The 27,719-nt window shown below is 40.2% G+C and overlaps 1 protein-coding gene across 6 annotated transcripts in view; it reads right to left on the minus strand.

Moving 5' to 3' along the window:
* The window catches only part of ZMIZ1 (zinc finger MIZ-type containing 1), a 340,259-nt gene that overhangs the window by 277,833 nt on the left and 34,707 nt on the right, over positions 1–27,719 (minus strand). For 5 of the 6 annotated variants that reach the window (XM_033515828.1, XM_033515825.1, XM_033515826.1 and 2 more), the window contains exon 1: positions 13,063–13,189. The exons of the other annotated variant lie outside the window; for it this stretch is intronic. The gene's annotated coding sequence lies outside the window, so the exon portion shown is untranslated. Of the gene's footprint in view, positions 1–13,062; positions 13,190–27,719 lie in introns of those variants that run through there. 6 annotated transcript variants of the gene reach the window in all.

A 27,719-nucleotide genomic window follows, 5' to 3' on the forward strand; every position in this document is an offset into this window, starting at 1 on the left:
GGACAGAGGAGCTGACATGCACTTCAAAAAAAACAACAGGATCAGCTTAAATTTACTTTCCATTGCAGCAGTGCCGAAAAGCAACTCGGACCAGCTTGTGTAGCTTGTGCTGTGTAGCTCAGCCTGAGCAGACGAGCACCCCTTGCCCCTGGGTGTGACAGGCCACTGCCTCCAGCAGCGAGGATGAGCAACAGCGGTCCCGGTCAGTGCGAGAGCTTTCTTCACCTCTTCACTTACGGTGACATTTCCTTCAACAAAACCCCAGCTGCTCATGTGCCTTTACACGTCTTTAACACAGGGCTTTAAAGCCCAACTTCAGCTTTTCAGATAAGGAAGGGGATTCAAAAACTCATTTCTGATGCATCTCCTCCAGATCACAGAGGCTTTGGGATGAGTAACATACCCATGGACACGGTGGGTTAAAGAAGAAAAGCAATATACTGCTAAGTACACAAATTACTTGGAATGCATTGCAACAGAGTCAAAACAGAAGACTGAAAATACATATGGTGACTGGACTAAAATAATTATTAAAGGAGGGCCATAGGAGAAAAATAAGTTGCAGGAATAATACAAGCCTTGTAAGAAGCTATGTTATCTTTACATTATTTTCTGGGTTTCAAATAGTGTATGTATATACATATAAACATACAGCTTCATATCATACTGCACTATCTAAGTAGTCATTTTTATCTCCAATTACTCACACAGCAACATATGTTGCTCTGTTTTAGCTTACATTTAGATGTACATAATCATTATTCTCCATACACTTCCAAACTTCCTTGTCCTTCCCCACACACTACATACATTAGACCTTTCCAATTATATCAACTGCGATTTTATTGCAATATAATGATGGCACAACTTGTAAATTATATATATATATATATAACTAGCTATGAAACCAAATTGTATTTCCTCCTCCTAGAAAAAGGCCTGAAGATGAACAAAAGATTTATGCTGCTTCTTTTAAATAAAATGCAATTGCATCCTTTAGTTTGTATTTAGAATTAAAAGTACTCATTCGCTTTAAGAAACATGTGCTTTAAAACTATTTTTTTAAACTTTTCTTTTAAACTTTCTTTTTATGTTTGTGTAACTGTCGAGTTTGTGCTTTTTAACATTATAGTAGTAAAAACATGAAGAGAAAAAAAACAGACTTAAGAAATATGAATATTTCCAGTCCTCTGCCATTCCCTCTAATCCCTTACAGCAATATAACTTGTGGTTAATGCCAAATATCTAGTGGTATCATTGAAGGCAGCACTTAGCCCTATCCATGAACCTTGATTTCAAGAGTTGTCAAATTGCTTTTCTTGCTATCACGGTTTAAAAAATCAAACCAATGGCAAGATGAAAATTTTGGAAAACTAAGGATGTTCACACATGAGGATCTTTAAACTCTTCAGAGTTATGTGATCACAGTACCCACCCAGATCCCTAGCAGCCAGAAATGATGCCAGTCACAGGAACTGAAGTTTTCTCCAGGCAGTTCTCTCGCTGCCCAACAGGTCACCCACAGAAAGCCCCTTGCAACCCCCCATCTCTCTCTCCCCTCAGAACCACAGCCAACTTTTCAGGCAGCATCCCAGGCATTCTACTGCTTCCACACTGATGAAAAGGTAAATGTGGCAGCACACAAAATATCACTTGCAAAAATAAAAGCACCCAAAACAACCCAATTATGAGACTCATCATTTTGATAGCCTGCTGCAGATCAGAAATCAGCCCACATCTATCTGAATACATGCAAGGTGGATGTTTGGCAGATAAAAGCCAGAGTTGCTTTGATTTGTCTTCCTGCTTCACCACCCCTCCACTGAAAGATGGAATTACTTCATTAAAAATTCTGGCATGGGAAAGCTTGCACCAGAACGGGGAAATCTGTAGCAAACTAGAGGCAGCCCAGGCACACACACTGCTTCCTCCCTGGTGTTGATGTGCACATAGAATATGTGGCATGCCATCTTATTCCAGAGTTCCCCCCAGACTCTGCTGCAGGAGCATCCAAAGAAGAGCCAGGCCCTGAGATGAGTCCTGGGCTCCATCCTCAGCAGCTGCACTCTGCTGCTGCGGCGTGCATGCATGGCTGGGGACTCGAGGCAGGAGCCAAAGCTGAACCGGGAATTTCAGGGCTCTCTGCCTCTGGTGGGGTGACTCCAGCAGCTTCTTCATCAGAGTGCAAAGGGCAAAAAACAAGGGAAGGACAGTGAGTGGCACGAACAGCAACTGTTGCAGGAAAGGATTTCATGTTCCTTCTGTATGCAATAAATGTGTAGAGGGAATAAGCTGATTTTAGCACCCTCACTCTTCCATGTTTAGTTGCATTCCTTTTCTGCTATTTAACTCCTCCCATCTCAAAACCAACCAAACAAACCCCAAAGTAAAAGAACCCCAAATATCTACCCTAATTTCTAATTCAGGAATACTTCTTTGCTTCAGTTCCAGGACCCAAAGCTGCAGTAAGTTTGTGGAATTTTACCTGAATTTCTAATGCATCACATCAGTTTTAGACTGTTAACATTTGTCTCTCAGTAACACTGATCTCTAGTTCTGCTAATTTTAGAACATTCTGAATCAATTCTGAAAACTGAACAAAACTATTGAAGCACCACAGATAAAGCTCAGTTAAAATCCTGTGCTAGCTTTTCTCGACTGATATTTGAAACCATACAACTCATCAATACTATGGCTTAATATTGACTTTTACTCTTCAGCTCACAGTAATTCTCCAGCTGTATTTAATGGCTATTACTAAAACTATCTGCATTTTAATTTTTCAGCATTCACATTTTTCTACTACTTTTCCAACAGATTTCTTTTATTATCATTTTTTTGGCCCACTGCCCTTCCTCACAGTGTCCGCAATCCGTGGAGAAGAGATTGCTGATGGCGTTATCACAGACAAACAGAATGAAGCTAATGGTAACAGGCACTCCTTGCTAGGTAATTATTATAGGAGAAGGAATGCAAATGAGCCCTAATCTGTCTCACACAATGGCAGAGGTCTCAGATTTGCATTAAACCTTTTGCAGCTCTCCCAGATTGGGGACTGCAGATAACAATGCATCTGCAGCCCAGGCTGCCCCAGCGGTTATTACATTGTGCCCCAGCAGGTACAGTGTCCCTGAATGACTCTCCCCTCTCCTTTAAAATCTCCAGTCCCCTCCTCCTTCTCTCCTTCTCCCCCAGCTTTGCAGTGAAAAAAGCTAATTGTGCATGCCATTTGGCTCGATTCATGTTTACAATGAAGAAGAAAGCAGCGCTGTTTGGTAATTATAAGAGGGAAATGGACATCAGGAAATCTCCATTCTGTTCCCAGCTATGTCATTCACTTGCCAGGGAACTGAAGGAAAATAACTTCGCTTTTCTGTGCATCCATGTGTTCAGTTAGAAATACAGGGTTGGTATTTGTAGTGGCCCAACAGACATTTTACAGAGGCACCTGCTGAACACTTTCAGGAAGCTAATGCTAGACTTCACTCGAATCTAGGCTGAGTTCATGATAAGCCACGGTCCTTCAGAAGAACCACTGCCTAGATCTCCATTCCCCATCTGATAATAGGTTGTAAAGAATGATATTCTTTTCCAGCACTGTATTCTGCTATAAAAAACCTCAACTAACACCTGCCAGCTGGGGCCATGCTCAGGGCTCACACAGGTGTCTGCCCACTAGCAGATCTTCAAAGAAGAAGGTGTAGGAACCATGTTTGAGGTGCTCTGATCACAAGCCAGACAGTAAAAGATTTTCCCAAACCTTATCTTTCTAGCTTCTTCCATAGGGCTTGTTTGGATTAGGAGGATTCATTGGAGTCAAACGTATTGAACCTTTCCCAAGTGAGTCCCTGGCCTGAGGTCAAAACTTCTTACCAGCAGAACAGACTTTCTGCAACACTACTGCCTTCTTTCTTGGATGCTCATTTTCTCCTGAAACATTCTTGTCAAATAGGATATTTCAAAACTGATCTTCAGGAATCAAAGTTTCTGCTACAGAAATGCAGACTAGAAAATGGAGACTACTAAACTACAAGTGGGCATATAAACTAACTTCTCAGCATATTAAAACCCAAACAACAACAACAACACCAACAAAAACCACAAAACAAACAAAACAAAAACCAACCAAAAACAAACCAAATAAAAAACCCAAACCTCCTTTCCCAAATCAAAACAATAAACTATTGCCAGAAATTAACAATTTTTTTTACAGCAACAATAGTCAAAAAAACACAGCTGTAGAAAGTGCTACAGTTTTTTAAACACCACATAAGAAGTTAGTGTTTCAATAATCAAAGTGTTGCTCATTTCCATCTCATAGTGCAGCAGGTGGGGCAGCACTACTTCTTTATACAGTTACTGGAATACACTATACATGTCTCTGGGATGCTCTCTGATAGCTGGTATCCTCAAGCAACATTCATCACACCTAAACAACCAGTTCAAAAATTTATTTCTTTTTAAATGATGTTATGACTCTGTTATGACATTGAAGTTCTCTGAAAGACTCTTCTCCCATTTGCATTGACATCTGAAGTTCTTGCCACTTGGAAGGACTGATACGGTACAACATTATGAATGATCAATCTCCACATCAGAAAATCAAAAACTGTCTTGCACTGGTTAGTTCTCATAAAACAAGAAAAGGATTTTCATTCATCTGGTTCATAAAGATGAAAACATTTTCCCACGTAGTCTTTGTGCTAACTTTCCAACACTAGAAAGCATTTCATTCAGAACAAAAAAAAAGGATTAATTTTTACATTGTCAAGGCACGGCAGGTATCAGAACCTACAATTTAAATTCTAACATACTCAGTTTCAGATTTGTCACTGGCTCCCCAGTGACCAGTTACTACCAACTGCCTATTGGTACCATCTATATACACAAAAAACCCCTTCCAAACCCAGAAGTAGTTGTGGAGAGCCTGATAGACTCACCCTCACTTGGAACTCAGGGATTACCGCACTGCTGCTGGACCAGCAAAAGCACCAGAGCAGAGAACGTCAGCAGGACAGCCCAAAACAATTCTACTGCCACCTGAGCACACCCAGCTGACCCTGCTTGGAGTGGACTCGGCTATCTCACCTCCTCCTGCCTGGAGATCTGGGGCAGTGGAGGGGGGAAAGGGAGGAATCCTGGAAGATAAGGAACAGGGAGCACAGATGTCTTCCCGGGGAACTACTGCTCACTCTGTGACCCTTGGCCCATCACCAAAGCCAAGCACTTCAGGACCACTCTCACATTAAGCATTAACTCAGGCAGTTCAGCTGTGTTGCCGAGTAGCCAGTCAAATATTTACAAGGGTTTCAGAAGGTGCAAGATTAACCTCATCCTTTCAGTGTAAAACCCAATGTCCACAATTTCATACTCTGTTTTGCAAAGCGAGAAGTCACAATTCCGAAGCTTTGAGACTTGCAACACAAAGTCGTTAGAAAGAATAATCCAAACAGGAAAACTAAGAGGGACTCAATGCACACTGTAGACAAAATATTGGCACCACATACAGTGCTGGCAAGTAGAGCAGCATGCTGTGTTCCTAAGGGGGAGAACAAGTAAAATCCAGCTCCTGGATTGGTGATTGCAACCTCACCTGAACAGCAGCTTTCCCTTTGTCCAGCTGCCTCCAGGTCATTTTATGGTAAAGACAAAAATTGTCACTGCGCTTTCAAGGATCTCAACAGCTTTCCAACCCCGGGCTCCCCCCCACCCTGCCATTCTCACCAGCCTTTTGAGAGTTTCCCTCTATAGCAGCATTCTGCGTTTCAGGGATTCAACCTTTCAACTGAAGCATGAGAGATCACTTATACTGTTGAACCGAACCGGTGGAGCTGCCAGCCTCCCCTTTGTTGCATAAGGATTTACACTTGAATGGCGCTGGGAAGCAGAGTCTTTTAAGGAAAGGCTGCTGGGGGGAAGACAATTTCCTTGCCAGCATCCTATTCTCAAATCGTGTTCATCTACCAGATCAACTTCTCCAGTTTACATAACTACAGGAACTTTATCGAACCACTAGTTTGTAAGTTTACCGTGATGTGACTTTTATGAATAAATTGCTAATTTTAGCTTACTTCACGAGGATATACATAGTCATAAGTGAAGTTCATTTTGACCTTAAATTTGGGCACTTAATGTAATTCAGTCCAATGTAAATTACACCATTATCTTAATCCATGACTCATTTATGTATTTCCTATTATAGCCTTGCATTGCCATGCACATCATAGTCCATCCAATGGCTTCTACAGCTTTGAGAGAGACACTGGGGAACACCACAACAGCACAGGGGCACTGCAGAGAATCATCTGAAACAAGAGTGTGCAAGCAAGCCTGCTCCAGTTTAACAGTGGCATGCTGGCTTTGGCCTTCTACTTAATCATATACACAAGCAGCACCAGCCTGGTGCAATGTTGCTCTTAAGTTTTGAATGGGTAGATAATTATTTATTGGTTTCAGGCTAAGTTAGCAGTTACCAAGCAGTATCATATTGCTGCCTTTCAAACAGCGGCACTCTGGTAAATCCACAGTTTTTTGTTTGTCTCCTTGCCTGCTTGGAAGCACAAAGCCTGCTATCTCCAAAGAAAAATAATCGCTTCCGAAGTTTGAAAATTGGCAAATGCTAATCTGGCATAGAAAAAGATCTGTAAGGAACATTCCTTATGGTTTTAAAATGTTACACCTGCTTCTGATTAGATTCTATTTCCTGAATTCTGAATTGGCCACATGCTGAAACACACAGCACAGCCTGCAGAGTGCAGCAAGAAAAAGGCTAGCACAATCCAGAGCTGGTGGCAAACCACAGTCCCCATGAAAACCACATGTGCCAGAGACCAAATATTTTGCATTTTGCTTACTGCTAATAAAGCTGATTCACTTCATTAAAAGCAGCTTATCATTTTATCTACTCACTCTGATTAATTAGCCTCTAGTTAAAATGAATGAGCACTTGATTCGAGGATTCTATTAATGTGACACTGGTGAACCACCACTTGCATACTTCTTCCATTCTTTTCCTTTTACTCTCCATCCTCTCTACACCCAGTGTCTTATTAGGCCATTCAGACTGACATTCCCAGAACCCTTTGAGGATATCAAAACACTTTGAAGAGAGAGGTGAGTAAGAAAATGTCCCACCATCCAAAATTCTTCCAAGGCTCAGTTTTCCTGCTGGAATATACAGATGTATGTAATCTACTTCTCACTGTAATTATGATCACAAACTTGGAAAGAAATAGCTTGGAAAGAAGAAGGAGACAGGGAAACAGACTGCGTTGCTGGGAACAGGGGCAAAACAACAGTACCTTTAATACATACAGCTTATTCATCCTTACAGAATAAAATAATTTCAACTATGAAGCACAAACAGCAGTCAGTTCCATCAAAACCCCGACTTTCTTAGAGAGCGAAGAACTTTCTCCCAAGCCAAATACCATTTGCTGTATATGCATAAAGACAGCTTCTGCTACAGTATATGCCTACAGATTTCACAGTTGCATATGACCGCCAAAATCTCAATTTCTAGCAGCAAAAAACGTATGTTACCATTATTTAGCCAAGCATCTGAAGACTGAAATATATCCTAGCTGCTCATTTTGCTGGAAAACAGTGCTTTGCTTCGTATACCTAATCGCCTTGTCTAATCAATTGCTTTTATTTTGACTGTCAGAAATACCCAAATGTATTTGGGAAACTTTAAAAACTAAACAAAGAAAAACCAAAGCTACACACCTTCTGTTTCCCTTCGTTAAAATGTTAAGCTTTCACTCTTTCACAACAATGCCCACCAGAAGTCTGAAAAATCATTAGGCCTAAAACTGCAACAAATCCATATTTTGAGGGAGGAATGGAAGGAAAGATGGTGAGGAGAAAGAGAAATAAAACTTCCTTGGTCATTCTAACATTTACTTCTAATTTCCTGTTTAATCAAGAATAGTAAGTGGAATAGTAAGGAAGTGACTGGAAACTTTCTGTTTATGGTACAAGCAAGATATCTCTTTCAATAGAATAGCTTGGTTAGGGTATGAACTGCAGACTATAAGCACAAGCTTGAAATTCACCATCCAGCCAGACAAGGCTGTATGCGAGAAGGCACCAAAGCAAGATCTGGTTTACATCACACAGTAGGGCAGTAACTGAGCATGAGTCACTGATGTGCTTCATCTGGCTTTTAAGGCCATCAGCACCAGATAAAAATGTTTCAGGACACATTTTATACAGCGCTTCCTAGTATAAGTTTACTTGGCCTGTTGAAATCTGCATAGAATTTTCTAGACAAAATTTTTTTATGGCAAGGCTTACAAGATGAAACATCTTCTGTCCTGCAGCTGCCAAGATATTAGTGCAGCTCTCTACTGTAATGACTGGGCTAACTGAACAGAAGTCTTCCCATGGGCTAAGCCCAAAAGGGATGAGACAGGATGAATGATTTCTGCTACCACAGCCTGAGCTGCAGGTAGTACCCAGTGCTCACAATACCCTAGGCAGCACCACATAAAACCATGTGTATGCCAAACGCAGTAGAAAAGACAAAAAAACCTGGAACACGTGATTTTGAAATTTCAACTCGTGATCTGGCATTCATGCTTTATAATACTTGCTTTATGAATGAAAAATTTTGCTGGTTTGGATTTGTTATTAATTTTTTATGAATGGCCAAATTTTTGAAACTTATAAAGAGTTCACATGCATCTTTGTGTACCTGAAAAATGGAGCAATATGCAACCAGATGGGTCATTCCCTAGCAGAAGAGGACAGTTACCACTTTTATGGAAATAAGGAAACAAATCAGGTCTTTTTCATTGCTAATTTCAACCAGGACTTCATAGCTGATTTGGGCCTTGCACCTTTTTTTTTGAAGGACTAACAGAGAATATAAACAAAAGTAAAATAGCAAAACCTGCCACCTAATACTAATACCTATGCATTGCACTTTGTATCATGCTACTTGATATTGGACTTATTCCTAAATAATAAACCCAGTGCTGTAGTCAGAAGTAGGTCTATACACCTGAAACACAATGACAGTGAGGAATGTCCAAAACTCTGCTGCATTATGGACAACTGAGGCAGGCAGACCATAACTGCTGAAACTAGAGGAAAGGCAAGCAACCCAAAGATACTCTGCTAACACCAAGAACTGGAAGATTTTAATGAGGGACAAAAAATGGTCATTGCCATAGCCACAGTATGGGGCACACACCACAGGACAGGAACTTCTAGCCCTCCGTGCACACACAGATGCCCCAAGACAAGCCCTTGCAGTGCTCTCACCTCATCTCCTTAAAACTCTACTCACTCATGTCCATGGACCTGTAAAGTTTGCCCTCAGAAAAGGGCTGACTCAGACAACTGAAAATGGTAGAAAATTTGAAATCATGGTTCTAAACTATAGCTTTAACCTATTTTCCTGTGCCTAGATATGCTAAATTTTCATTCTGCTTAATGCTTTTTAGACCTTTTCTATGAAAAAAGAGATTTACAAACAAATCAATTTCAGCTCTGAACTCTCCACTTCATGTACACTTAAAACCATCAAAGATGTTTAAAACTATCTTTCTGGAGGGACAAAACAAGAATTTAGCTTTCTAAAATCTAAATGGTAAACAGATTCTAAACATAAAAATTACCTGAAAAATGCACTGCTGGGATGGAAGTATTTTTCCTTCTCCAATAAAGTTTATAAGATTTAAGTCTTCTCTGTATCAGAATAAAGAATTAATACCTATAACATTCATGAAATGAAACTCTGAAAAAAAATCAAAGGTTTTACTAAAAAGCAAGAGATGGCAGACTTACTGTTAATGAAGTACTTAAAGACCTTAAGCAGTGGCAAAGTCCTGATTTAAAGTGGGAGATGGTTAAGGCTTAGCAAATTGAGAACTCTGGAAGAACCTGTCATCCTCTCGTAAGGTGCAATACAGCTTTGACAGGCACATCATTTTACTGAATACAGTTATTGAATGAGAAATCCTAAGCCCAAAGATCTCAAAGGATTTGAGGGAGAAAAAAATCCAAGACCTGAAACAAACACCTTGTTGAAATGTTCTTTACAAATGCTCAAGAGCTGTAAACTTGATTTATATATGAAAAGAAAAAGACAAACAATTAGGGCAAACTTCCAACTGACAGCTAAGTTATTAAAGACATGGTGTTTAATATACAGTGTCACCCACCTGAAATGTTAGCTAGCAGCAGTATCACATTTCCTTTGGAGATGGCTCAGGTTGATACAAATAAAAAATGAAAATGGGGAAATGATGAGGGAAATAAAAGCTCTTTAAAAAATCAGTGCAAAACAGTCGCTCTACATGCACTGATACAAAACAAAAAACAAAACACAGCAAACTGTGGCCCACTGGACATCCTGCTCTTTTGTTGCCTTGTCCTTGCCCTGCCTCTCCCTCTCCTTTCTGACTCCCCCTTCAGCACATCCAAACTGAGAAGTATATGTTCCCCATCCTCCACCTCTACTGAACCTGCTCTAGTCCAACACATGGGCAAGAATTTCCTCTTGCTTTGGTTCTCAAATTTCACTGTCACATCCAGCCTCTCCCCCCACAGCTTTTCACCCCGAGGACTACAGTCTGCATGACTGCATTTGATAATACAGACTCTGCTGCTTAAACACCGTACATTTGCAGACAGTTAAAGCATGTTTTACAAAGGTACCATAAAGGGGTTTAGCAACATACACTTCCTGGGCGTGCAAGCCTGCAGCAGCTGCCAGGGGACCCTGCCCAACATGGGACAGTTTCCCTCTCCTCATTAGGATGAAAAGGAGCACACAGAGACAAGGCCTTTGTGCTGGAGCCCTTCCCAAGCCTTGGCTTCAGAGGAACGATCTGCCTGACATGCTGCAACTCAGGAAGCATGTGCAGGAAAAGGAGGAGGGGAGCAGCAGGCAGGGATTCCCCTCCAAATTTCCAGTGCTGTGCAAGAGGGACAAACAGATGTATCCAGCCAGAGAGAACCAGCAGCGGATTGCGCACAGCCTCTCAGCTGATCCTATTGAACTGAGCAGTGGCACTTGGCTCCACTGCACATCACTGCATATGACATATGCTGGGAGGGAGACAATAACAAGAAGCGATGCCCATGATTCTGCAAAACAGCTCTAAAGCTTGTGCTTCCCTCAGCCCCCAACCCAGGGAGCTTGAAAGCATTCAGAAATAGTACAAAAACTCAGCTGGAGCTACGAATCCTTATAGAATCTTTCCTCCGCACGTGCAGCTCAGCCAAGCCTCCCACATCTCAGTGTGCCCCAAAATTTCGTGTTTCAAAGGAATTTTAGAGCCTTTGCTTGTTTGGGAGAAAACAGGTTCAGAAGCCACAAGGCAGCTCCTGCAGGCTCCTCTCAGCATGCCACAACATCAGTGGCGGAGGCAATGCCTGCCTGCAACAGCACAGGCAGCTGCATTCTTTAGTCTGGCACCAAGGAGGAAAGCTATCATCCATTTTTAAGTTAGATTCAGGGAACCAGCTGGGGACCAGCAATTGCCATTTTTGAATTGCACGAAGAGGAGTGTAACCAGCCTTCCCATAGTAACGAAGATTAGCAGCCTTGAGTCTGACACTCCTCCTGCATTAAAAGATAGGAGACAAAGAGAGAGACAGGTAATTACATAGAAGGAGCCCTGGGGAAATTGCAAACTCCTTGAGAACCCTTTAGCTGGTCTGTATGTTTCTCCTTGTCTCTGCTGCAGCTGAAGGTCCCCAAGAAACATTTGCCCATTAGATCATTAGCTTTATTGCAGAAAGTAGCCAGACAGCTGGTAGTGGCTGTTCAATAAAGACTTAGCTTGCCTCTGCACAGGCAAGAATGAGATGGAGAATGAGAAAAAGAACATCCCAAGGCACATTACCTGTCTGGAGCTTATCCTTGATATGTTAGTGTACTTAGTCAGTGTGAGGGGTCTGACAAATGAACTCTGACAAATCCTGCTGGGGCAATTTAAGCCATTATTGCATCGCACTGTCTTTCAAAACCCTTCACAAATGTTAGCACCATGGAGCAATCTGGCAGGAAAACTTGTATCATGTACTGGCCTCTCCAATTCAGAACTTAGCAAGCTAGCATAAACCCCTTCTCAGTGCTGGATTAAGTTAAGATGTCAATTCTGACCCAGAATGGCTGAGGTCTAGACAAAAGATATTGCCTCCACTACAAAGAGCATTAACATCTATCACAAAGATGGAAGAGGAAATGACATCTCAAAGCACTGCAGCTCCTAAGCAAATACAAATCTTTAATATTAAAATACATATGCAATTTGTCTAGCAACAAACTCGAGTCTACTCATGCAGCTCACGATGCTCTATGAATCAGCACTAATTTTTTGGACTTTATATATCCCTGACACATAAGCTGAATGTCTTGCAGTGAAAAGATGGACATGGATTTTCCCATCACCAGATAACTAGAAAATTAAATTCCTCTCACACATCACATTTTGCACTTCTGTCTGAAACTGGAAAAAGTCTGGAGAATTAAAGACTTGCCATGTGTTTCACCATTCAGGACTAGAGTTCGGCTTCCAGATAGTTCCTGTCTTATCTCTCAGTCATATAACCAGCCACAAAACTATGACAGACCCCAGAGAAAACATTTCAGGTTTAAAAAACTAACCAAAACAACTTAACAACCAAACCAATCTATATCTGCCCAATCGGAGGTACACGTGTGATAAAAATAAAAGACGCACTTTGAGACATGATTCTTCAACTTGTCTTCTCCAGACCTAACTCTGTCTTTCCATCTAAGTTGATATTCAGGCAAAGATTTAGTTAATCAGTCTTCAATACAACAGTTTTACTTTTTCCCTCTGCAAGCATTTAAAATATATCTCATCTTCTAAATTTTCTCAAGGAACAGTATCCTACACTTAGTAGTAGAGCAAGAAGTGCACAAAGCTTCTGTTTGCATTCCAGTATTAGAAGGGCAGCCCACATAAACCAGAAGCTTGGCCAATCTCCATAGACAAACTTCTTCTGCCATCACCTGCCCTTCCAGAAGGAGCAGAGCAGGCAAGACACCTTGAAAAGCAGATAGCAATTACCCCTTACCTTTCTGAAGAGGCCGCCGCCAATTAGCACATTCCTGGAGCTTCTGAATCAGGCCAGAAGAAAGGAGGGGAGGGGGAAAAAAAAAAAAGGGGAGGAGAGAGCTGTTTTCTTCCTCAGCACAACAGTTTTTCCTGAGGGAAGGAGATAAAAAAAAGTAGGAAAAAGGAAATAAGAATTAGCTTTCATGATTTCAAAGAGGCTACTCATTACAACTCTTGCCTGGCAGAGTGACTGTGCCACTACTTCTGCAGTTCCAAAATACCACTTTAGGGTGCCCTGTATTTTCTCCATTGTCACCTTAGCAAATTAGAGAATATAAATGTTAAATCAAGCACTGCTAAGAAAAGCAAAGAGATTTCTGTCAGAATGGGATAAAGTCCCATACTAGAATGGGTTAAAGTCCAATTCAAAAATATTCTCGAGCACTGATTCTATTAAGTAAACATGCTTCAGCCAAACTCACACCCACTTCTGTAAAAATTCAAATGAGCCACATTTACTATCAAAATAGTTGGCAAAAGGCAAATTCCAACATGCATACTGAACATACAGGTATATACCAACATTCAAGCACTTATGTACTCTGCTCTGAGAGGATCATACCTACAATTATGAGGTATTTGCAACTAATCATAAGTTCTGTTTCTTTTTAAGACAACTTCTCTTTTTCTTAAGACAATCTATTCCAGCTATATCAAATCTTTCAGTAACAGCAAGAATAAGTCTTTGTGTGGGGTTTTTTAAAACAGAATGAAGAGAAAGAGACCTAGAAAACCTTTTGACTAAAGGTACCACTTAGAAATGGAGCTTCACTCCCATAAAACCACAATTCCTCACCTCAGACCATCTCTCTCTCTCTCTCTGCCCTACTCCTAAGATGACTTTAAAGAAACTTACAGACACAGAGATTTAATGGGCCACTCCCTACCTCCAGTACCTGCCTCTGATGAAAGGCAGGAAAATCAAGTGGAAAATTATTTTAAAGAGTGCATGCAAGACATTAACATCTTTGAGGAAATGGCAATCAAGGTTTTCCACAGGGAATGAGCAAAGGGAAACACGTCCAGTCTGTTCTCCATCACACTTTGTTGGCTTATATTCATATGGAAAAACTCTACCCTTTTCTGTCCCATGGAAAATCTGAACACAAGTTCTCAAAATAAGGAGAAAAGTTTATGCTACCTTACATTTCCACACACACTTCTGCCATCCCTCAAAACAACAATTAACCCATCTGCTAACAGCATTACAGATCCTAGTCTCTTGGAAGAGATTTTAAATTAGGGGCCCCAACATCTAGGAAACAAGATAAAAGGCAGCACTTCTATCACAGCATCTCCCTCAAAGCCACCACGTCTGTCCAATTCTAAATGGCCACAGTTCCTGCATTTCTCTAGGGGACAAAAGCTCTCTTTTTCTCTCCTCCTGTCAGCAAGACTTAAAGCTGCAAGAGTAATTCTGTCCAGAATCCCCTCTAGATAGGCAATGATTTAAAGAATTCATGAAGTAACAGTGGCAGTGTAAATAAACAATGAAAAACTAAATAAAGATCACAGAAGACAACACACAGAAAATGTTCACCAAGGAGAGAAAGAACAAGCTCAGTGATTCAAAACCTCTTCTGCCTTGTTATGTGCACCCATAAATAGGCGCAGCAATAATCTGACAATGTGAAAGAATGGATCCTGACACAAAAATGTAACTACTCAAAAACCTGCCTCCTCAACCTTCTGCCTAAAGGCAAACCTTCCCACAGTGTTTAATTTCACTTTCTCAATGTCTTACACCTCTCATCAGTAGTGTTTCTGCTTTCTGTCAGCTTTCACCATCTTGTACTAATTGATGCAAAGCAACTTAAACTGAAACCCGGAGAACTCAAATTGTTTTGTATTTTTTTTTTTTTTTAAATAGGGAAACAGTGCTACAGCCCTCACTGTGGGGATGGGAGAAGAAATGACCCTTAGTGAATTGCTCCTGACACGTGTACATCCCGAGGCTATGTGCAAATCAATACTTACTGAGCAGCTCAGCACGGATCAGGTTGCAAAATGCAAGAAAAAAAGAAATTGTATCACCCCCTCAAACGTACACTGGGTTTGTATCCCTAAATCAAATGAATAATTTGCTTTTCTTTTTCATTATCAAATCAAAATAATTCTTTTGACAGCATTTTTTTCCGTGCTAAGAACTTCCCCTCCCCCAAGATCTCCAGTGAAGTCTGTTAAGTATTGAAATACTGGTTATATTTAAAGTGCTTAAAAATTTTGCACTTCCATCCCATTACTAGTAGGAGAAATCATCTAAAGTAGACATGAAAGATTTGAAGAAAGCATATTTTTAAACCAAACATAAAATCAAGAGATTGCAAAAAAGAAGTCTGAGTGCAAAAAACCAAAGATTTTTAACAACATTCTCAGGGAGACAGAAATTTGTCTCAAGTACCATTTAGAGACATAGGTTTGACATCACTTGTTCTCAAAGAAGGTCAGATTGGTCTGTTCTCAAATCCTCAAGCAAGAAAAAAAATAAAGTGAAATAACGCATTACCCAAATGTCAAGAAGTCAAATTCTAAGTGGAGAAACCTCGCAAAATTACTTACAATACCAAAAGACTCGACTAAATTTCTGGCAGGGCCAGAGATAATTCATATGAAAAAAATGTCAAAATGTTTTGGGTATACAGCCACTACAGGAAAGAAACAAACAGAAAACTGGGAAACACTGTATCAAAACCCAACAAATCGTTGACATCAACATTAGATAAATGACTAGGCATATGTTGAGTCAAACACCCTCAAGATGGTGTGTGAGTCAACTCCTGCAATGAATTTAGCAGAGTTGCTTTCCTACATCAAGCTTAATAAAAATAATCCTCAATTATTCCAGCTAGGTTTGGCTTCTCAGTAAATCTCACATGACGTCTGCCCATTCTGGACAGTACCTGAGCTAAAGATTTAAACAAGGAGCAGGGATACTGGAATGTGATTTTGACTAATCTCTTCTGAATGATGATTCCAGATTTATTCTTCCTGCTGCATAATAAAGGTAGTGTTTTCTCCAGGCACTACCCAAGTGTAGCCCACTTCCTATAGAAAAATGCAAAAAATCCTGCAGGACATTTGCAGGTTCTAGGTCTTAAGTGATCCAGAGACCTTTTACATTCAGAAAATAAAATTTTGGGAAAGTAATGCCCCTCACTTCCAATCTGCACTGCATGACTGGCTGACCTTATCATGTCTGACCCCCACATGGAGCCCCCTCCCTCAGCTCTTAGAGGAACTCCTGTGTCAACAGAAGCCCCCATTGCACACAACCAACCTGGGTGATTTTCTGGTTTATTGCATTTTCTAGCTCTGTGATGGCTCTTAATTGCATTACACTGAGGAATTAGATCAGAGCACTGCTGTATGCAACAGAACCCTCCCCAAACCTTGTCCATAACATGAAGCAGCTCAGGATTTAAACCAGTGGGCTTCATCATCAACACATCTTAAAATTTATGGAGAAAACCAAAAAGTGTTCTCAAGGTTCTTCAATCTACATATAACTAACAGCTACTCTTCTTCAGGTGAATTATGTGTACATTCAGAGTGTACTACTAGATGTAGGTCAAATTTATATCACAGTAAGAAGTTATTTTCTTTTTTTCCTGTTGATTTTCAACCTTTTGATCTAGGAGAGGTAATAAAAACCTGTTTCCTTAACATCTATTGAGGGAAGTAACAGTCTCCATTTCTTATTGCAAAAAACAAAGATGCAAGCTAAGAAAAAAAGATTAAAATACCTACTCTTAAATGGCATGATGAAACTGAACAAAACCTCTCAGCCTTGGGTTTTGAAGCCAGGAACATCTGCTTCTGAATCAGGGTCTTTCTCCAAGCTATTTTTTAGTATCTACAGCTAGCACAAAATCAGTATGAAATAGAACTAGCACATTTCATTTAATGTAACACGTTCATTCCATGTAATATTTCATGAAAACACAATATAACATTCACCTACAGCAAGAAATTAGCAAATTCTTACTTCTTTTGGTATGAATTAAAAGCCTATCCCTATGATCCATGCATATGTGTGTGTGCACGTGTACCATACACACAGCAGGGTAAGCCTTCCACCACAAACATTTGTACTGGAGACATTTGTGAAGAAGCTTCTTCAAACCTAAATACTATTTTCCCAGAACTGTATCTGTACAAAGACAGGAAGCTCTTCTCAAAGTTCTTCTCAAGTATCTATTACAAAAAGCCAAGAAAAAGTAAGCAAAACGTTGTGCAGAAGCACAGACAAAGCATAAAAACATAGTAAGAATCAATGAAAATACAGATCTCCTACATAAATTTTCCTGTCATTTGCCTTAGTGAACTCATGGGATCCACCACCACCAGATGTCTAAATAAAAGACTAGATTTTACTTACATGAAATATATTTCCTAAATAAGCAGTGTTGAACAACCTTTAATTCAAATGCCAAATGTATTTTATTTCTGTATCTTTATACAGAGGTATTCACACAATTGCTTCCTACGACTTTAATCTTACAGCTATGTGTATTTTCCCACCTGCTTTCCTTGGATCCAGAAAAAAAGCTCTTCCCAAAATGACATTTGTCCATGTGAAAAACCTAAACTTTCAGAAGCGCTGTTCACATGGATGCATGTAGGTAGCATGCCTATTAAAGCATACCAACCTCTGTATGACATTTATACCAGTCTAACTGCAATGACCCCACCAAGAATGAAAAAAAAAATAAAATTTCATTTTCTCTTAATCACCTAAAATGGTACAAACTGAGCATAAGTAAGATTCATACCCTATATGTTATATGCAAAGCCTTGAGGACCAAACTCAGTGCACTGAAGCAGAATGAGAGATGCTCATCACTTGAAAAATTCGGTCTCTTCCAAAGAAACAGGGTGGAAATAATTTTTTCAAACATGTATTTCTCTCTTTTAAGCTAGATCTAGAAGGAAGCAATATCTTTGTCTAACAGCCTCGCCCCTCATCTTTCCCAAGTGATTAGGGGACAGGATGCTGATAACCCAGCTGAAATAGCTGGTGGAGTGGGGCCCAGAACCAAGGACATAAGGGACAGGAGAGTCAGGTGCATGGCCACATCTGGGAAAGCAGCATCCTGCTCCTGCTCCCTGCTACTAGGTTAGTAGCCTGTGTGCTGCTGTCAGTGGCAACTTATCAAAAGCCCCAGGGATAAGGGGGGTGGGAGGGGGGCATGCAGAAGCTTTTCTTTTTTTTTTTCAGCAACTAACTCTACCTTACAAGCCTGATTTTGTATTTTTCTATCTTATTCTTAACTAAGAAGAAGATACACTTCATGTTGGAAATAGGTATTTTTTGAAGTCTGAATCATTTAGCCTATTAAACCCAAGCCTGTAATATGGGTGTTATTTCTTAAAAACATACAGTAAATGCATTAAATTATTGATAGTCATTAAACAGGAAAAAAATTTAAACAGCTCTCAGCTTTTATCAATCATTAATGCAGTTTCCACTTGCACATCTCACTGGGTTGCTATCATATAGCAGAGAGCAAAGAGTACAAATCCTGAAGGCATGAATTCATTTTCTCTTGATGCAGAGTAAAAATATTCTTGGCAGCAGGAGAGAGGCTAAAACATGAAGCAGAATGGTTGAAAGGAGGCTTCTGTCTTTTGCAGTAAACAGTTGCAATACGAGGGAGCAGCAATTTGAGGCACCAAAGCCCATCCACTTCTCCTGTAAGGGCCAGTAACAACGTCATCAATCACCTCCAACACCTGGCAGCAGTTACGGCCCGCCCCACAGTGTTTACAAATTTGATCCCTATTTGAAATACATGTTCATTCAGTGGCATATGGGGAAAACAAGGAGCATTGAGGTGAATAGTAAAGCATCCAGCAACTTGAGCAAGATGAAGATTTCACCCCATGCTGCTCACCAGCTCATGAGCCAGTAAAACCGATAATGTACAGAAAACCTCAACTTGTCACACTGACAGCCAGTCAGAAAAATGACAGAGACTGGGATAGTCTCTTGCAGCTATTATGAACCTTTACTGGGACAAGTTATAACTAGACCTAATGCTTTCAGCAGGTCCAAATGACTCATGTTAATATGGGGAATCTGGAGATAGATGCCAGTTGGTGGCACCTTGCCTGGCTGCAACAGGTTGGCTACCAGCGAAGAGATTTTCATCAACATCCCATTTTTTGTCCATTTTATGCAAGGACTGAAAACCTGTCTTACAAGAGCTGCTCTCCTACCTTTCATCACTGACAATTTATTGAAATTCACTACTATAAAATGCAACAATCCACGGCAACAAATCAGGTATGATTGCAGCATGCAAGGACTGACCTGACGTACCTCTACAGCAGCAACTGTAGGTGAGCCATAGCCATAAAAATATCAATGCAAAACACACAAACCCCAGCTCTAGCTAGATATTCAGACAGTGAAACCTTAGCCCTGCAGCAGGCCTGCTACTGGAACCCAAATTAATTTGTTTTAAACTACCTTGTGTCTGTTTAAATGAGCTGTAATAATAGCTCTGAAGCAAAGTGCAGACACATCCAAAAGCTAAACACAATGCTGAGGACGGCTCATGAGAAATGTGTGCCCACACCCAAAGCCCACTTAGAAACTACTAGCAGGAAAAACTTGTCATAATCCATGTGTTCCACTCCCAACGATGGCTTCAATCCCTTCAAGAAACCATTTCTGTCCACACAGAAAAAAATGGATGTTAGAGATTAGGAAAAAATACAAAAAGATCATTGTCTGTAACCAAAATCTAAGTCGTACGGAGGTTAGTATTTTTTCCTGACAACAATTCAAGAATGCACTGAGTCGAGCAACTAGATAATGCCAAATGTTGATACAAAAGCAGCCAGGAAAAGCTGCAGTCACTGGAAAACATTTTCTAGCCTGATTGTTTACAGGCAACTATGTTATAAAATACAAAAATATTTATTTCCAACCATCATTAGTACAAATCTACGTTATGTTAAAAAAAAAAGTCAATTAAGACATATCTCATAACACTGAGTCCCAGGGAAGGTAGCACAGTATTTAAAGTAATACTATGAAAGCTATTACACCACTGAATTGATTTCATCATATATCAACAAACTAAGTAGTTCACAATAAATTTCAATGTAATATTAATCCTTATTTATATACAGAACTGTAAGAGTAATAGTCCATTAGTATTACTAATGCAGCCACTAGCAGCTTTCACACTGGTCCAGGAACCAGTATCAGGCTCAGAGAGATGCCCACTTACCATTCAGGCCATAAGCAGCATACCAGTGTGCTACCTGCCAAGATAAGGAAAATGGAAATCACTGACAGGAGTGCTTGGGCCAGCTCCACAGCTGCCTGCAGGAAGCTGCTGCTGCCGCTCAAGGGAGCACAGGCTGAGCACCCGGCTTTGCCAGGGCTGATGCCACCTCCCTACTGCCACGGCCTCTGAGGTGAAAAGGGTCTGGTTTAGGTGGGTGTTTGCATGCCTGCAAAAGTATTCATCGCTTGTAACACATCCTTCTTTCCAAACTTTTTTTTTTTTAAAGCAAGTAATGTTTCTTTTTTAGACCACTCAAGTTCCTATCTCCTCCCTACACGCCACTGAGAATGTTAATTTCAAGCAGCTACAAGTGCTATTTAATTTTGTCTGGCCTGTGAAGCACATTAGCCTTCCAATGAAGTATCTGGAATTTTTATTTTGAAGCCACAATCTGGATCTCTAGCTAAGACATGTGGCAGAAGCACACCATTCCCTAGCATTTCCCTTTCCCAACAAAGGCTTGTATATGACAACGTAAGCAAAGGCTACAAAATAAACTCAAATCTATAAACAAAAGTCTCACGACAACTGCAGCTAAGTCTAAAGAAAAGCAACTTTGAACTAATAGTTAAAGCCCCTCAAAATCTCCTAACTATTTATAGCATGATATACGTTATTAGGCAAGAGAGATGCCTAATAAAGAGAGATCTTTAGTACTGAATTGCATGTTTCACTGAAGCACCACAGATCCACACTCAAGGCTTAACTGTCTGAGTTCCAACAGAGACAGGGCCTTTCTGTATTGGATAGTTGGGTTGGATACAGCAGTCTCTGTGCACACTCCCCACGCGCCCCTCTTTGTTTTAATAAACTGATTCCATGATAAAAGTAATTTAAAATAACAAAGCCAAACAACTGTCAAACTACCACTAATACGAGCCTTCAAACAGGTTTCCATTTCATAAATCATTTTGGTGATCTAGCTTCACACCACCTCAGGGAAAGTTACACGCGTAATAGAGAAAATTCACTATCAATATGCAGAGATCATTTGGCAACCGTATCGCTACTAGTAAAGACCTGTGCAGTGGCACCATGGTTTCAATGCATTGCATATGCAGGACAGAAGAGCTCTTTAAACCAAATGCATTAGCTCTAGGCTTGCAAAATCATCAAAAGACAACCAGTTCTGCTTCAGGTGCACACCTACTCCTCCCTGAACCAGCATAGTGGGCATGGGGAAGGTAACAGAGTGTTAGTGGTGGGTACTAACTTGCCACCCTTGCTAGGAAAGTAACTTCAATCATTTTCAATAGATTTGCTAATGACCCCAAGGGTTCAGATAATGAACCCAAAAGTTCAGAGACTTCAAATATGGAAGACAGTCCTCTGTTGAAACTTTCTCATGTCTCTTGTTCAAAGACAATGTTAAGAACATCATCATTATTATTATGTACATTACACATGTTTTCAGGTATTTATTACATTAATACTTCCTATTATTTTGTAACAATAACCTGCATTTAAACTACTTCTGATATTTTCTTTGCCTGGTACCCCTTACTCTGTTCACAAGTTCTGATGTTTCTTTCCTTTGTCACAGACTTCTGCTATCAGTGGTCAATGGATGAGACTGAGTATTAGTCTCCCAGACGAGAAAAAAAAAAGAAAGAAAAAAAACAGAAAGAAAGTGAACCAGGGTGTGTATTTTTTTAGGCTATATTTTCTATCTCTCGCACATTTCCTTGTCCTGAAGCTCAGATGGTCACAAAGATACTGAGATAGCCCTCAGTCAATAATTTTCCTCTGGAAATTCATCTAAGAGCTAATTTCTCATTACAAGAAATTAAACCTCAAGAATTTAATCAGCAACCAAAGCAGAGGGGCAAAACAACTATCTCCAAAGGACTCTTTACAAGGATAATCTCCTGAATGAATCTCTTATTAGTGACAATTCTGATGTTCCTAAAACAAAAGTATAGCTGCAGCATATGGATGCCTGATACAGTATGACATAATTCATGACTTAATACTATATATTCCTCGTGCTCCAAGATCAGAGGCTTTTCCATAGCTCGTATTTCCCATGTGAATTATGTCCTCCTCTCATCAAATAATCTGAAACACTTTCAAACAGAATAGAAGTTGACCAAAAAGTATTTACTAACTGGTTATCTGAAGTTATCAACTAAAAAAAGTATTTTCATAATTATTGCAGTTATAGCTAACGTGAAATGCAGAACTAGAATTCCTGTAAGAAGGCTTCAGCTGAACTACTTATGTGAAAAATAACAAAAATACAGCAGTAAAGGGGGGATATTCAGGACTGAGGAAAGAGGGAACTGATGGAGCAGCCAGACCCCAAAATGACAAAGAGGTAACCAACCATCTTTCAGCTAGAGGCTCCAAGTCTGCAAACAGCACCATGGTAGGAATCACTTGACTTCCCTGGGCTTTCTACAAGCCAGTTAGCAAAAACAAGGCGTACATGGCTGATCCTGCATCTCCCATTTGATCAATCCTTACTTTCACATGTCAGCAGTAATGTCTTAGAAATATCAGCTGCAGTTTATAGTCTAAGAATTTCAAGTAACACGGACTAGAACCATTGCATTTCCCTGAAACTTGCACACAAAATCTCTGTTTTCAATGGCACCACCTGCTCCCTGCTTCCCCAGCCAGCATCCCCATGTACTTGTCATGCAGCATCCCACACTAATGCAAATGTCTTGAGCAGGTGGGACAGGAACAGTTGATGGGTTTGTTACCAACATCTTGGAGACCAGTTTAGAACACAAAATTTAAAAGCTTCATTAGCAACAGATCCTCTGTTTGTGCTGCGTGTCAAGAGCTGAGTCAGTAGAGAATGTTTAGATAAAAAGAGGTGGGGAAATTTTTCAACACTACCTATGTGATTTAAAAGGCTCAATCTCACTGTGTATCACTTAAATGTACAGAAAAGCTAAAAGCTACTTCTGGCCTTTTCTTGCTATTCTATTAGATGTAACTACAAACTATTACTCTAAAATTTACGCACAAATATCACCTGTCAATTGGATGTTAAGAAGTAGAGAAAAGGTGCAATTTTTACCAGTCGGACCGTGAGAGAATTTCCCATCACACTGTGGCACGTATGCAAAGCTTCTCAGCAACTTGTTCCATGACAATGGATTTGCAAAGCAAGAACTGAGGGGATTATTTGATTCAGCATCTAGTCAAGTGGCCAATTCCTTCAGCAATCAATATTAATCAGCAAGCTAAAGCCTTGTAAGAAAAATCAGAATCTGAATCCTTCCTGCTGCAGCAAGCAGGGTTCTGAGGCCTTATGGTCCAACACAGACACCTCAGCCACTGCAATTTTGAAAAATTAATTTTACCTGGGGTTCAAAATATAGCCCATGCTTCTTTCCAAATGCCAAAACACAAAGGCTCACCTTTTCAGTGAAATTCTGAGAAGAAAAAGACATACATATAACTTGGGTCTAATATTGTCTGTTTATTACTTTGCACTTCAGCTGTGCAGAAAAGACTTTAAAATGAGCACAGGGGACCAGGGAGTAAGAGCAAAACATTTTAGAGCAAAACACAGGCCATCTTCACACACACAATTTCTGCATTAATAACATCAAGAGTTTTGCTTTTTCTCACTATTCCTATGATTCAGGAGGCATTATTAAGAGATATGAATTGCACAGCTATGACAGGATGCATGGAGAAAGCCGAGTGTCAAAACTTTAATAAGGACTTACACTCCAGCACTTCTGGGTCCTTAGGAAAACAAAACAAACACGCAAAAACCACCAAAACAAGAAACCCTCACAAAAGGGATTTAGGCTAGGTTTTCAAATGCCCCTTCTGTTCAATTAAAGCCCACGTTTCATGCACTTCTATTTCCTTTGATAGCATATTAAAACAGAAGCCTTCAGATCATTAAGCAAACCAGAGGGCCCTTTGGCAGCTGTTAAGGCCCAGTATTGGAGTTGTGTTTTAACAAACCTGTGAGCCCCTGCTCATCTGTCTTTAAAAAGCAGAAAGTACACAAATCTGTTTTCCCCTCCATTATACGGTCACTCCAAATCCCAGTGCAATTACTCAGTAATCCTTGGCATAGCTGTATGAAAATGACCGAACCTACACTCAAAGAGAATAAATTGGCAGGCAAGCCATGTGGGCGAGGTGGAGGGAGGGAGATGGGAACACATTGTTTCCAGGAGTGCCACACACTTGGACGACAGGGCAGAAACCGGACAATGCAATGATCTGGTAGAACAGAATGGCTTGTCTGTGTTTATCAGGGGACAGCTTGCTGGGATAACAGGGAGCATAATGACTTCAAGCTGCAAGAGTAGCCAGAACCAGAAGGAAAAGTACTAGGGTTTGGGATTCCTAGAAAACAGCTGAAGAAAAGGAGTGACTTGTAGCAGTGGACTGTTCTGCAGCAATAAGTCTGGTAATGAGGAATGGCTGGGAAAATCTGAAACAAAAATACCAGCTTTCCCTGAAATTCACCTTCAGACTCAGCAGAGTTTGACACACGGCAAAACCTGGATTTTTGTATTTTAAGTAAAGCTTTAAAGAACAATTCAGACATGCATTTAAGTTACTGTGAAAAATACACGACCAGATGTTAAATGCTCTGTGCTGAGCCACTGCTAATCTGCCAGCACCCAACGCTCAATGCCGTGCCCTACTCCTCATTCACCAAAACATACACAAATTGTTCCCGGCAGACAAATAATTTCTTCCACTGCCTTTCTAAGATTGCAGACAAGTTAATATGAATGTGTATACATCATAGATACATTCACATTTTTAGAAGTTTAATATATAACTGTACTTTGTACTATGTATTTACATGCTATATAAATTCACACTTGTTTAGGCAGAATAAAAGCTCAACATTTTAGAAATGACCAAGTTACAGTTTTTTGCACTAGGCAATGATGATTAAAACCTGAATATTTCATACTAGTGAATCACACTGCCAAGTCTCTAGAGACCAGAGCAATTTGAATTGGCATAAACTAATGTTTCCCAGTCTTCTGCTGATTCTGTAATGAGTTATCTCCCAGCCCTGCCAATCATTTCTCGGAAGGCAGCCCCACTCTCCAACTCTTTAGCTTTATTCACCAGTCACAAGTGCTGGGAAGGCGGTGTTTGCTTCCACAACTGCTGCTGTCTCACAACAGCAGCTCATCAACGCTTTGCCCCTTTTGTCAAAGCCATCCATGAACGCCCTCAGAATTTTCATGACCCTTGTCTGCACAGAATCCATTCTCCCAGCAGTTTTATCTTCCCAAATCACCAAATAAATTAACTTCTACAACAGCAACGATGGAAAAAGAATGCAAACAAAGCCGTTTCAATCCCTGTACCCACAGTTAAATTGGCTGCCCTCTAGACACAAGACCAGGAGCCTTTTCACACCAGCAGTTCTGCCAAAGAAGTCTCTGGAAGCCTTGTGATCTCAAATGCCAAAACATTCCCCTGATGATACAAGCCTAACCTCAGAAGATAGGAAAGGAGCTGCTATACACAGGTTAGAGCTGATGAGCAGCAGGTAAAGACTGGAGCTGTGCCAAATTTGGGTTACACCAGCTTTTCTTTTTTCTTTTTTGAAGGTACAAATGGGTTCACACATTCAAGTTTCTTTTTGAGTTTACTGTGCAATTACCTGAACTACAACCAAAACTCCGCCAAAAAAGCAGCGTTGCAGGGACTTGTATGGACTTGCCTGAATGCCACAAGAACATTCTGGCAAATGTGGATGTAACTTTGCTTAGGGGGTTCAAACAAGTATTCTTGCAGATAACTAAAATGGATAAGAGGTTAAACTGGAGCCTACTAAACTCAGACAGCTTTTTCTTCCAAAAACTGGCATGATATTGCCAGTCTGCTTCGTGGTGATACACTAATTCTACAGTCAATGAAGTCAAAAGTTTTGTTTATATGTTAACATACACAAGACGAATTTTGCTAATACCTAAACTTTAACTTTTTTTTTTTTTTAATCTCCCACAGGTCCTTAGCCTCCAGTTCTAGCAGAACCTGTTACTTTTACCTTAAAATGACCTTATTTAGGAGAGTATTCAAATTGCTGACAACATACTGCTTCAAGCTGGCATCCTCCCTCCTATTGCCATCAGTGCATTTTTATTATCACATAGCTGTTTTTTGTGTTTTAGCTTTTATTTGGCCATTTCTTAAGGACTTCAAGCACAAAATCCAAGGTTTAAAGACTATAGGCCAAAGAACCCAAACAGTGGTGAAAAGCACAGAAATGCATGGATTTAATAAGATGTAACAGGTGTCATCACATTGTGAATACAGTAACCCTGAGTGTATGCATATCCCAGTACGCTGGCTCCAACGGTTGAAATAAAAAGAATGAAAAAGAAAAAAAAAGTCTTTTCTCTCATTCTAACAACACTAATGTGAGCCTGTAAAATCACTGTATTGAGTAAACCAGTTATCAGCAATTTGGATTTTTGTCCTGGAATGGAGAAATAAGAAAAAGGGGAGTTGCAATGGAAATTTCTAGAAGTAATAACCTAGTAATAGAAAGTCAACAGCATTTTCAAGTTATGCCAGCTCCCAGCCCCCAAATGCTAACAGCTGTTCATTAATCCATCAGTTTTGAGGCCCCATACACTACCTCTCCTCCCTGCAACTCCAGCTGTGTGGAGAGCAAGCACAGGAGCTCTCTGAAGGTTCACATCGCTAAAACTGCTTTCAATCCCCTAGGAGCAGTGGTCTTGCTCCACCCTTTTTATTATTAATATTGTTTTGAAGTCAGACACAAGATGGTCCTTGATCAAATTTTCAGAAGTTGAAACTTCAGCAACACCCTGGGAGAAAGCCCAAAATGCCTAAATAAATCAAAACCACACAGAACTCATATCCAACAGTGCTGTGTTGTCCATTTCCTGACAGCTTCTATCTAGCCAACAAATTACAACCAATTAAGTCCTTTGCAAGGAAAGTTTTCTGTTTACTGTAATGCTGGGGGGGAGGAGGGGGAGCTAGGAGGCATTACTCCAAATGTATTAAAATAATTAATCCATCCACAAACACCACTGGAAATTGACTTGGGTTTCTCCAAAGGACTTTGGTTTTGTTATTGTATGTAATTATAGTAATCAAGAGTTCCTAACCAGGTTCTGCAAACATAAGGTCAGTTAGAATAAAGGAAACAGATTCTTTCTTGCAACTCCTAGGTCCTTCCCTTGCACTAAAAAAAATTAAAAAAACGGGCACATAGATCAGTTGTTTACTTTTTTTAATCTAAGATCCTCACATATGACAAAGAAAAAACCAAGCTCTTAACACTATCAGCATCTTACTCGCAAGAATGCTAAAAAACAAAGCTTAGCTT

Source organism: Parus major, chromosome 6 (genome assembly GCF_001522545.3).
Source record: "Parus major isolate Abel chromosome 6, Parus_major1.1, whole genome shotgun sequence".
NCBI classification, from domain to species: domain Eukaryota; kingdom Metazoa; phylum Chordata; class Aves; order Passeriformes; family Paridae; genus Parus; species Parus major.